The sequence below is a fragment of the Choristoneura fumiferana genome, chromosome 25, assembly GCF_025370935.1.
Source record: "Choristoneura fumiferana chromosome 25, NRCan_CFum_1, whole genome shotgun sequence".
NCBI lineage: Eukaryota > Metazoa > Arthropoda > Insecta > Lepidoptera > Tortricidae > Choristoneura > Choristoneura fumiferana.
The window spans coordinates 7,997,529-8,009,374 of NC_133496.1; the positions used below are offsets into that span (position 1 = coordinate 7,997,529).

General features: G+C 38.1%; 2 long non-coding RNA genes across 2 annotated transcripts; both read right to left on the reverse strand.

The window, feature by feature from the left end:
* Positions 1 to 6,987: 6,987 nt before the first annotated feature.
* LOC141442416 (uncharacterized) lies at positions 6,988 to 9,136 on the reverse strand. Its single transcript, XR_012452938.1, has 2 exons — positions 8,941 to 9,136; positions 6,988 to 7,213 (listed from the first exon to the last, which is right to left on the reverse strand). It is a non-coding gene; the product is annotated as an uncharacterized lncRNA (long non-coding RNA).
* Positions 9,137 to 10,295: 1,159 nt separating this feature from the next.
* Positions 10,296 to 11,258, reverse strand: LOC141442415 (uncharacterized). The gene is made up of 2 exons (XR_012452937.1): positions 10,968 to 11,258; positions 10,296 to 10,552 (listed from the first exon to the last, which is right to left on the reverse strand). It is a non-coding gene; the product is annotated as an uncharacterized lncRNA (long non-coding RNA).
* Positions 11,259 to 11,846: the final 588 nt, after the last annotated feature.

Here is an 11,846-nt window from a genome sequence, read left to right on the forward strand (position 1 = left end):
ATAACCAGTTTCATCACAAATTTGAATCCTGTTTTATTTAACCCTCTAAGGGATCTTGAAGGCACAATTGTAAGTCCTACAACATTTGTAACCGTTTTAGCTTTTTTTTTATATGCATTGTTACAGGTGCCTTCTATCTTAGGTACTATTAAAATATACATCCTTGAACATCATCTCCTGTCTTTACCTTCTTCTCATCATCTGTCGCACACATCGTGACAGGTTCAGCCGTTTAAGAGCTACGGTGCCACAGACAGACACACAACATAGCGGTCGAACTTATAACACCCCTCTTTTTGCGTCGGGGGTTAAAAAAGATAGACTCCTTTTTTAGAGGCCTCTTAATCGAAGCCATTCGAAAAACAGCTGAGGACAGTTCATTCAAGAACTAAACCTATGTAGGTACTGTAACATAATACTGTAATCCGATTAAGGTACTTGTTCCAAGTAGTAACTGCTTCACACTTCCGCGTTGAATGCTAGCCGTTTCGCCAAAATAATTCAACTTCGAGCAAATTGAGCACGAACTGAAATTCGCGCGACATATTTAACTTGCAAGAGCACTTTGAAGTCGTGGCAATTTGCCGCTTTGTACTTGTAATACTGAGTGTTCGTCGTTAAAACCGCACGGTTACTAAACAAATTGTTTCAGAAATTGTGTGTAATATAATAATGCAACGTGACGAAATGAAACCAATTTGTTGAACTCACGTCAGACGAGGCACCTTAATTTTATTATTTATTTTTAATCCTCTAGGCTGAAGCTAGGTATACCTATGCAAACCTCTGGTGTTGTTTTGAGTGTCTGTGCGTGGTTATTTTGCCATCAGGTGATCACCTGGTCACTGGCTCGTTTTCCACCCTATTTCAAGAAAATAAAAAATGGTGTGGTGGCACAGAATAGATAATGTACAAGTAGTGGTGGTTTACCCTTGTATTTGACAGAAAGAAAGAAAGAAAGCGGTACATTTATCTTATTTTTTTTATGTAAAATATAAAAATGAATCCCTGTTTCCCTTGGTCACGCACGGCATCACGCGTGAACGGCTGGACCGATTTCGCTAATTATTTTTTTGTTGTGTGCTATTGTCAGGAGAAGGTTCTTATAAAAGAAGATTTAGCTAGTTTACAATATTTGACAATAGAGAGCGCTACTGCCCATTCTCACATCTGATCCGTTGGTCACCTTTTACGAGACACACAGGAACATAGGTCGGTCCTATTCTAAAACCGGACATAGCACACTGGTTTACGCACACGTTCGACTCATCCCAGCCTATCAGAATAGATCTCTTCTCTGAATGAGAGGGCTTGGGCCGTAGTCCCCACGCGGGCCCAGCGCGGAACTTCACATACACCATTGAATCGCTTCACAGGTTTGCGCAGCTTCCCTCACCATGTGTTTCCTACTTGAACCAACGATCTTCTGCTTCAGAAGACATAGGTAAAACCACTAGGCCACAGCTTTTGTTCGACTGCTGTTTGAAAATACGCTTAGCGCATTATTTAACGTAAGTGGATTAATATTTCCAGCACCACTACCATGAGTTTACAGTGACCGTACTCGATAGCGACGGCGTAAATTATTTGTAGAGGCGCTGTACAATTCGCCATACAAATAATTTACGCCGTCGCTATCGAGTACGGTCACTGTAAACTCATGGTAGTGGTACTGTATTTAAATAAATATTCCTGCCAGTAAATGATAGGCGTTTAAACAAACATTGCGAGCTACGGTGGCAGGAGAACGTAAACCAAACACAAATGCTTTGATTATGATTACGTATGCCATTTCATTTTTAGGAGCCGTTAGGAAATTACTAGCGGAAGGTTTTTGAAAAAAAACAGCGTTTTTTTGTTTGCGTCTAATGGGCTAGCTATATGGGTCTGACTGTATCCATACTGTTGTTAAGAATACGTACAGTCAGGCCCAAAAGTAGAGTAACCTTATTAGTATTTTAACATTTTTAAACATGTGTTTTTTTTTTATTCGACTGGATGACAACGAGTGTATTGTTTAAATGAAAAATATGTTGTTGTTAATCTGAAACTAAGCTCATATATAACGATTTTGAGACGAAATTTTGTACAGGTTTAATACGTGATAACTACCAAAGCCCGTAATACACAACTTTCATAGTTGGGGATCGTTCTGATGTGTGCTAGTAACATATAAAAAAAACTTCCAGCTTTTATACATTGACGAGGATCTGGCTGTCGCGGGCACTTCGTCCATAAGTTCGCGTACCCAAAGGTAAACTGACTATTCAAATATATTGATATGACTAGTCAAACTCAAAGGTTGACTGGTAGAGATCCCTTAAAGGGATAAGTCCGCCTTTGTACAAGCATCACAAAGTTTTGTCAATTGTATTTTTATTTCTTTTCTTTTGTACAATAACGTTTACATAATACTGAGCGGCAAAAAATCTGGCCCTCGAATGTATGCAGTAATAGGTAATTTGTGCCCTGAGTATACTACAAGCATATAACACACTGACAATTCTTCAGTATATTCTCCAGAACCCAATAAATTTAGCGAGTCCCAGTGCGACATTATATAATCCCACATCACATGGCAGTCAATAAAGCCAACCAAGCGTGTGTTCGCGGTTTTTTACAACATTATATTTTTAGCGGAGGAAACACCAGAATAAAATATACATTGAACTGATTCATGTCTAAATTTATAAAGTGTATAAAAATCTTCAGACGCTGCGTGTGAATGTCATTGTCCCGTCGTCATTGAGATGTGAATTGTAGCAACTGAACACAACATATAATTATTACGTTACGTTGTTAAGCGCATATGTTTTTTCATCTCTCCTGTTCGGAAAGTTCAGATAGCCGGGTGGAAAATTGCGTTTTCATCTCTAGGGTGGAAAGTATTTTTTTTTTTAATTTTTCGTTTAGCCCCGGAGTCGAAGATAATTTAGTTACGTCAATGACACTTTTTTTTCACGTTTCGGCATGGCCATCTAGATGCACGTCGTGACCAAGGAGCTTATATACTCGTACAACACTGGAGGTTGAACGCCGAACATCCGTTTGAAACAAGAAATTTGATCTTTATTACGTCACAACATATTATATTCCTTCTCTTTCTTTAGTTAGGTTAAGAAAGAGATGGAAGTTATTCGTCAAATGTGAAAGAAAGAGATGGAATATATAAATAAGTAACAAAGGTCAAACTTCTTCGTTCGGCGTTCAACCTCCAGTTTTGTATATAAGCTCCTTGGTCGTGACCAACTCGATTTTTTTTATAGTCGGCCGTGGCAAGTGGACAGGTCAAGGTCTCACTTCGTTCGAGCGCCAGAAATATCTCGGGAGTAATGGGTCACTTCCACCCTTGATGATCAATCTACTATTACATCTCATAATATCTTAACTTTAGAGCTCAGCATATTAGAGGTGAAAAAGATTAATCGTATCCGGAACACCACATTGCGCTCCAAAACTCGAGTAGCTGATGTTGGAAAAGCGACCGCCAAGATTAAATGGGACTGGGCTGGGCATGTTTTCCTGATGCACCCACAAAGACGGGCGCACAAAGCCACATAGTGGGTACCGCACGACGGGCAAGGCCGACCGAGGCGGAGATGGAGGGATGACCTGGACGCGGGATGAAGCTAGTGGCCAAATATAGCTCTGACGCCAGCCAGATATAGCTAAGGAGATGTGGAAGTCAAGAGGAGAGCCTTTTCCCAGCAGTGGGACACAGTTATAGGCTAAATACAATAATAATAATAATAGTATATAATCAAGGGCCAGATACAGAAGGCGGTACTTCTGGACACGGCACGCAGCGTCCGGAAGTTCCTCACTCTGCGGCCCTGACCACCGGTAGCTTGGGCCCTGCCCCGTTACCGGCGGAAAATTAGGTTAGGTTTTTATAATTTTTTTATTTTGTTTGTACTTTTTTGTATTTTACTTTTTATAAATTCAATAAAAAACCTGGTCTAAGAATAAAAATAAAAACAGAGAATAATATCTGAGCAAAAAAAGTTTTTCAGTAGAAACGGGAGCGACTTTGAACTTAAAACTATACAATATAATCATTATATACCTGTGTTTTCTGTACTACTACGTCTTGGTGTTCAATAAAGAGTCAATCTATTCTATTAAGTTATTATTCTATTCGCGTAGAATTCGGTTATCGCTACCTCGCGGGAACTATCCAATTTTTCGAGATAAAAACTATCCTATGTCCTTCCCCGGGACTCAAACTATCTATACACCGAATTCCATCTAAATCGATTCAGCGGTTTAGACGTGATGAAGCAACAAACAAACAAACTAACTAACAAAGAAATAGACTTACGAACTTTGGTATTTATAATATCAGAGCGCTTTTATTATATTAGTGGGATAAATGCGAAAGTTTGTAAGTCTGTTTGTTTCTTTTATTTGTTTGTTTGTTTATTACTTCATCACATCTAAACCGCTGAACCGATTAAGATGAAACTAGGTATACAGATAATTTAAATCTCGGGGAAGGACATAGGATAGTTTTTATCCCGGAAAATTGCATAGTTCCCGCGGGATAGTGAAAACCGATATTTACGCGGACGGCGTCGCGGGTAACGGCTAGTTGTATAATAAACAAAGTAAGGAGGCTTCGACCCAGTCCAGCCATAAACACTAATATAGGAAGCAGATTAGTGGAATCGACTCGTAATAATCAACTTACGTATCGGTACAGTCTGCATTGCTTTTCATTTTCAATCACAACGACTTTTGCAGCAACAAACTCAGCTTCCCAGTCGCCTCCAAAGTAAGACGAGGATAAGGGACACTTTTAAATCTTACCAGCTTAACCAGTTGCACAGATGGCAATTAAATATTCGTGTCGAAGCTGTCCAACCCTCTCCTCCCCGTAAAGCTCCAGGGAGTTTTGGACATTCAGAAACGTTCTTTAAACCATGAGAATCCGGCGCTCTCTGGACCCTCCCTTCCCAGTCGTCTATAATGGATTTTTCTCGACTGCACGCTCCTATCTCCTATAAAGCACCTCAAATAAAATTTTAAAACTAAAATCAAGAGTGTCTTTAGCCCTTAGGCGAATCACCCCAAACAAAATCGTGTCAGAGCATCCAACTACAACTGAACAACTATCCATCCTACTAGATTCCCGTAGATAATGGAGAAAAATTGTAACAGCGAGTGATGCCGTCCATTCATCATCAATTGTCCTAAATGCACCAGACGACGTGACAGATCAGTCACGCGTTTACCTTGATGAAGCTGCGACGAATAAAAATGACCAGCTATTTTAAGAAAAGTAATGAGTTTTGCGGCTATTTTAGTAATAGTTACTAAGAATGTTTAACGTTTCTTTTGTTCTCGGATTGATACATGTCTTTCCCAGTCTTCAAGGAAAAAATTAGGAGGATGCTAATTTCAGTGCAAATTGGGACCTAAATGGAAATGGATGCTACCCCAAGAAATCCACAAGAACCCGCTAGGAATCTAAATGCCATCTCTTAGAACAGAATTGCCAGATCTCCCATTTTTCTTCTTTAAACCTCCCTTACGTGTTAAAATTTCCATTTTTTTTAATGGTTTTTTTTTATATAAATACTTTTGCGTGTTTGCCCTTCCCGTATTACTGACTGTGTAAAACGTGCCGCGAGACGGGCGCAGGCTGAAAATCAGCGCCGCCGGTTGTCGACCGGCAGCATGTGAATGCTGAGCTTGAGCCTATTGCCACATATTTGTAACGTGTCTATTGTTTTTATTTTTGTCTTTTGTTATGTTCATTGTATTTTTTTTAATGTGACAATAAATGTCTTTTTTTTTGTTTATGATTTTTTATTTTTATAAATAAGTTGGTTTTTAAAATGACGGTTGACAATATTTCATGGATAATAAACAATTGCAGCCCATGACGAAACTCTCATTAGAAAATTATCTTCTGCGTGCGTCATCTCATCGATAAGCATGTTCTCAATAAAGTCAAAATAGCTGAACTCTCTAGTGCTTTATCGCAGCGTAAAAAAATCTATCTACTGTTGTACCCGAGTCTATCTCTCCGATTTCCACAAAATTTGGGAGGTAGACTCAGTCCATGATTCCGAGCCGGAAAAACAGGGTCTCCAGGTGTGTCCCCAAAATATTGTGTCCATTTTGTTACGAATTTTCTTAATAATTTTCGTAACAAAACCGTCATATCCATACAATATTCTGGAGACCCTGTTTTTTCAGCTCGGAATCATGAACTGAGTCTACCTAACGAATTTTGTTGAAATCGCAGAGATAAACTCAGGGTACAACGGTACCTAGATAGAAATGCCCATATTCCACATTACTGAAAGTGATAGATAATGGTGCTGAAGTATTCAGCTGCTCTTGAGTTAGACTGTACAGTCGCGGACCGGGATTGTTGACCCATTTGCTACTGTTCGTAATTTGGCCGTGACTATTCAAGTTTATTATTGACAATGTTTACTACGATTATGTATAGTATGACTCGGCTAAATTTTATGAACAGTGGCGAGTGGCTGTTGAGCCAAATCACGGTTCGCGATGGTACTTACATTATAAAAAATGTGGAAGTCTAAAATCAAAGGCCATATTGTCTAAGACCGCGGCTCCACTGAGGCGGAGACGAGCGGAGCGGAGAGGAGAAGTGTAGAGATCGACCAACCATATTAGTTGAATCCACATCTCGTCTTCTCCTCATTATCATCAGATGTGTAGGGATTCGTCAGTCCCTACACGTCCCCTCTCCGCTCCGCGCGTCTCTGCCTCAGTGAAGCCGCAGCCTAACGCGCTGCCGTCTGTGATCACATCATCATCATCATCACATAATTCCCTCTTCATACTTCATTCTTCTTCTCTTTCTACGAGGGTCATTACCGTGTGCGTGTGACAGAAAGAAATGGTGAAAATGATTGTGATTACAAGTGCGTTAGGCAATACGAGTACGGCCTCTGGACGCTCTGCCTGGTTAAGGTAAAAATAATGTGGTAATAAAAATGCAGTGCCTACGTCACATTTTTAATTCAAATTTTTAATAACTACAATCGATTGCATTAGGCCACGATCAAAAAAGGTGCAGCCTTTATAATTAAATAAATAACAGCCATGAAAAAGAAAACACAACAGGGCATTATACACACGGCAATACCTTGACAAATACAACCGCACGATGGGTAAACAATAAACGGTGAGTTTGGAGATTTACCAACTACAGCGGGAAAGTCGATTTTAGCTGAAAAACAATTTACTGTTAAAGAACAATTTTTAATTATAATTTAATGAATCTAGAACTGTTACTGTTCACATAGCACTATAAGGATTCGTTTCCAGCGGAGATGTGCAAGGATGTATTGCGAAAAAATTTGCTCTCGTTAGAAACGTTCTATTTACCTACCCTCGCACAGCACAGCTCTAGTGGAAACACTCAGTGGAGCGAGAATAGGTAAAGAAGCATTTCTATTGGTTCATGAAAAACACATTTCTCGCAACACATCCTCGCACATCTCTGATGAAAACGCATGCTAAACGACTATTAGATCGAGCTTAAATTACACAAAGATTTCTGAAAATATCTCGAGGAAATTACTTAAAATTTAATTGAAAATACAAACTACATACAGCACGCAATACAGCACCACCAGTGCAGCAGGACCAGCAGTGGTGTAGCGGTATAGCACGCGGTACGGAATACCGAGGACCTGGGTTCGATTCCCAGTGCTGGTCTTATTTTTCTGGTTTTTCTGTGCATCTATATTTCAGTTTGTATTTTCAATTTAGGTTTTACGGGATGACCGTTGACCGTAAAAGTAAAAATTTGGAATTGAAATAAAAAATACAAAAAAATCCAAAAACCAATCTTAAAATGTAATTGTTTATTTTATACTCGTATTAATGTTGCTTGTAAAACACCTTCACCAAATTTCATGTCTCTAATCCAAGAGGCCTATAATGGACATCAGTGGATGTCCTGCGGCTGATACGATGTTGATGATGATGAACAGTGGGCGGACGGCGGATGCAATTTACGTCAAAATCATGTCGAACAATATACGTAATATGGATATGACTACAATTAGTTTAAAAAAAAACATAGTTGAAAAATAGTTGGATAATGTTATTGTTGTAGTAAATAATTGTATTTTTTTCTTATAGTTCACTATCCACTTATGTAGAGGATAATTACTTCTTTACATCTACAGATGAAAGTGTTACGTATTTGTAAAGTGATACTTCACCATTATTAGGTAGATTATCACCATCACTCAAATTTCTATACATTTTTACACAAAAATATTAATCGAAGTTTAATAAAAGTCTTATCCATCTTATGCTTTTGTCACTATATTGTATCCATCGTCCGCCCTTTAATGATGAACCCAAGCGGTTGAAGTTTCGATTTATTTCGATCCCCACGGGATCGTTAAAAGTAGCCTACGTGTTAGACAAACATCCATCTATAGTCAAGTTCGAAGATATCGACACTGCCTAAGTTACAAGAATATGTATACACACGACCTTAATGTTAACTGCATAAAGTCGTGTTTACATTTTTGTAGGTATCCTTTCATTTGACAACCTGATTCATTTTGCAACTTTTCATTTCGGAAACTCTAAAACTGTAAATATTTCAGTATTTATTTCAGGGCCATCATGTAGAACCCTTTAGATTTATAAAAATCCTGAAATATTTACAGTCTCAGAAATATTAAACAGTAGCTAAATTAATCAAGTTCCGAAACGTTAGTTGCGAAACATTAGTGAACCATTTTTGTAACTTTGGCTGTGTCGTTATCTTTGCACTTGACTGTACATACCTAACTTCATCCAAATCAGTCTAGCCGTCTTAGCGTAAAGGAGTAAGTACTTAAAACACACACGCACATACTCAAAAATTTTCGGGTTTATAATTAGCGGAAGGATACAGAAACGATATTATAACCAGGTCAGTTTTCTACTTACTCATCTTTGAAGGTTAGGTACTCCTGTTCCTTTGTGAAATTCAACAGGAAATTTATGAGTACAAATTTGGTATCTCAACAAAATCATCTGTAATAAATATAGTACAATTCGGACTAAAACATAAATTTTAATTTATCAGTAGGCATTTTTAGAACTATAATCATTTTATGATTGCATATGATTGATATAATTGCAGAAGAAATGTCACTTGTACGTAGTTTTTTTGTCAATGAGGTAGTTTTTTTTTAAATAGTCAAAAATTATAGTGAATAAAGTAAAAAGTACACAGTTCTCAGATAGATGATCTTATCTCTAAGTCTATCCACCCACCATGCAAGATAGATATTAAAGCCTTTTAAGATACCGTGTTTCAAATTCTATGTGACAGATTATTTATGATACCGTGTCTGATCGTTTTTTTTTTAATAAACAGGGACAGCATCACATTTATTTGTGACAAAAATTATCAATGAGTGGTGGAATAAGCCTTAGGGGCTTAGGTACTGGCCACTGGCCACTACTGGTGACTGAGTTCTTGCAACACATCCCTCGCAGAAATACAAGATAAATACATTCTCTACCTGCAGGGCTACTACGAAACTCGAAACTCGAAGTTCGTGTCGTGCGGACCCTCTGACACTTATACTATTTAATACGAGAGCGAGAGGGACGGTACGATACGAACTTCGATTTTTGAGTTACGTAGTAGCCCTGCTGGATACTCAGGCCCCGTTTCTACCAGAGATGTGCCAGGATGTGTTGCGAGGAATGTGTTTTTCATTAACCAATAGAAACGCTTCATTTACCTCGCCTCGCTCCGCTCAGCTGTTTCCACTAGAGCTGTGCTGAGCGAGGATAGGCAAATAAAACGTTTCTATTGGTTTATAATAAACACATTCCTTGCAACGAGTCCTCACACACGCCACCGCGATTTCCACTAGAGATTTGCTATGCTACGTTGCTATGGATGGGTTTGATATGCACCAATCATATTCATTGGTCCACATAGCATAGCACTGGTGGAAACGGGTTCAACTAAGCTATGAATGAATGAATGAATTAATGATAGGTAAGTTACAAAGATTTTTAAAATTTAAGGGATTCTCTATGTTTTGCCGTTAGGCGTACAAATGTGTATGTTTTTTATATGGAAAGATGCGTGCTATGGATGCGTGAGTCTACTCGTGCTGCGTATCTTTATCACACTTCCTCTAACGGCTACGTAGTTTAGCATTAGTGGAAACGGTCACATAATTTCTTAGCGTAGCTTTCACATCCTCGCAGCATAGCTGCACAGCACATCTCTGGTGGAAAATCACCCTTAACGCATCAAACATTTTAGAATCAAACAACAATTCATTTACAATTTTTTTAATCACAAATTCTCACAGGACTTTGATTAAACATATGGCTTAGCAAATGCACAAAAAACAAAGGAGCCAATTTATACCAACATAAACCAATCCCACTAAAATATAGACACTGAATGGCAGGCAGACCAACACGCATTGTATGATCCATGCGAGTCCTGGTAAGAAGACAGCTTTCTTAAACGACGGCCGTAACTTTTCGCCGGAACAGGGGTTAAAATCATACTTGATACGTCCTCGAGCTGGAATAAAAGATTTAGTCCAATTATACACCGTGTTTTCATTGATTTCGTTAACCTCGGCAGACGGCAGCAAGCGATGGTAGTGGAGCAGGAATATGTTTTCGCTAAAAAGTCACTTTTAATACAAGTTTTTTTTAACTAAAACTATGCTCGTTGTTGACTGAATTTGAATTGTCATTCAGCCTACATATCGATACTTTAGGATGTGTAGCTAAAACGGTTATTCGAATTTCTTGAAATTTCATATACAAGGAATACCTACCTACCTAGTCAAAGGACCCTTAGATGTATTTCTATAAAATTTTTAGTCAATCCAACCACTGAAGTGGGTAAAATAATGTTTCAGGCCATTTACCTAGGTACATACACTGTCTTATAGTTATAAATAAATTACCAGTAGAATAAAAACACTTACCCATCTTTAAATGAAAATTGTTCCTGTATAGCCTAGTTACAAAATTTTATGCCATTAAAAGCAAAATGTGACTGCGAAATATTTCTAAGTCTTTAAGAACTATGTGAAAACTTGTGCTTTATTTTTGATTTTATATTAATTTTTAAATTTGTATATCTACATATTTTATGGAAAAAATGATAATTGATTATCTGTCAGTTATGTATTCGTTTTATTTTATAGAAAAATTGCTGTCACAAAATAAGTTTCCAATAAGGTTAACTAAACAATTTCGAACATTCAGAAAAGTTCGGCTCTCTTATACTTCGTTTTCTTTTAGCATTAGAAATAAGGTAAACAATCTTGACGAGTTATTATTGAAAAACGTTTTTAAAAAAACTCGTCATTTTAAATTAGACACGTTCTATGATAATGGCTCGTTTGGTCTGTCAGCATATAGTAATATTCTGGCAGTTAAACTGAAATGTCGGGATTTTAATAAACTTTCATGGAAAGTTTCAAAAACTACGTCATGGACTTTATTATCGTTATAGTGAAGAACATCCATGGAAATTTCATATCTCTATGAGGATAAAAAGTAACTTAATTGCTAAACAAATTTGCTGGCTGCAGTACGAATGGGCCGGCTCGACCGGGTTAGTACCACACTTCCACAGAATACCGGTGTGAAATAGTAGTTTTGCTACTGTGTTTCGTACGGCGAGTGGGGGATCCGGAGGCCCAACTCCCCCCTCCCCCATTTTACCAGCATGTTAATGAAAGAAAGAAAGAAAGAAAATATGCAGCTTTCACCTCCACACTGTAAGACCACACACAAATCACACAAATCCAACCACCACCACCACCACGCTACGCTACGCGTTTCAAACTCAACCAAAG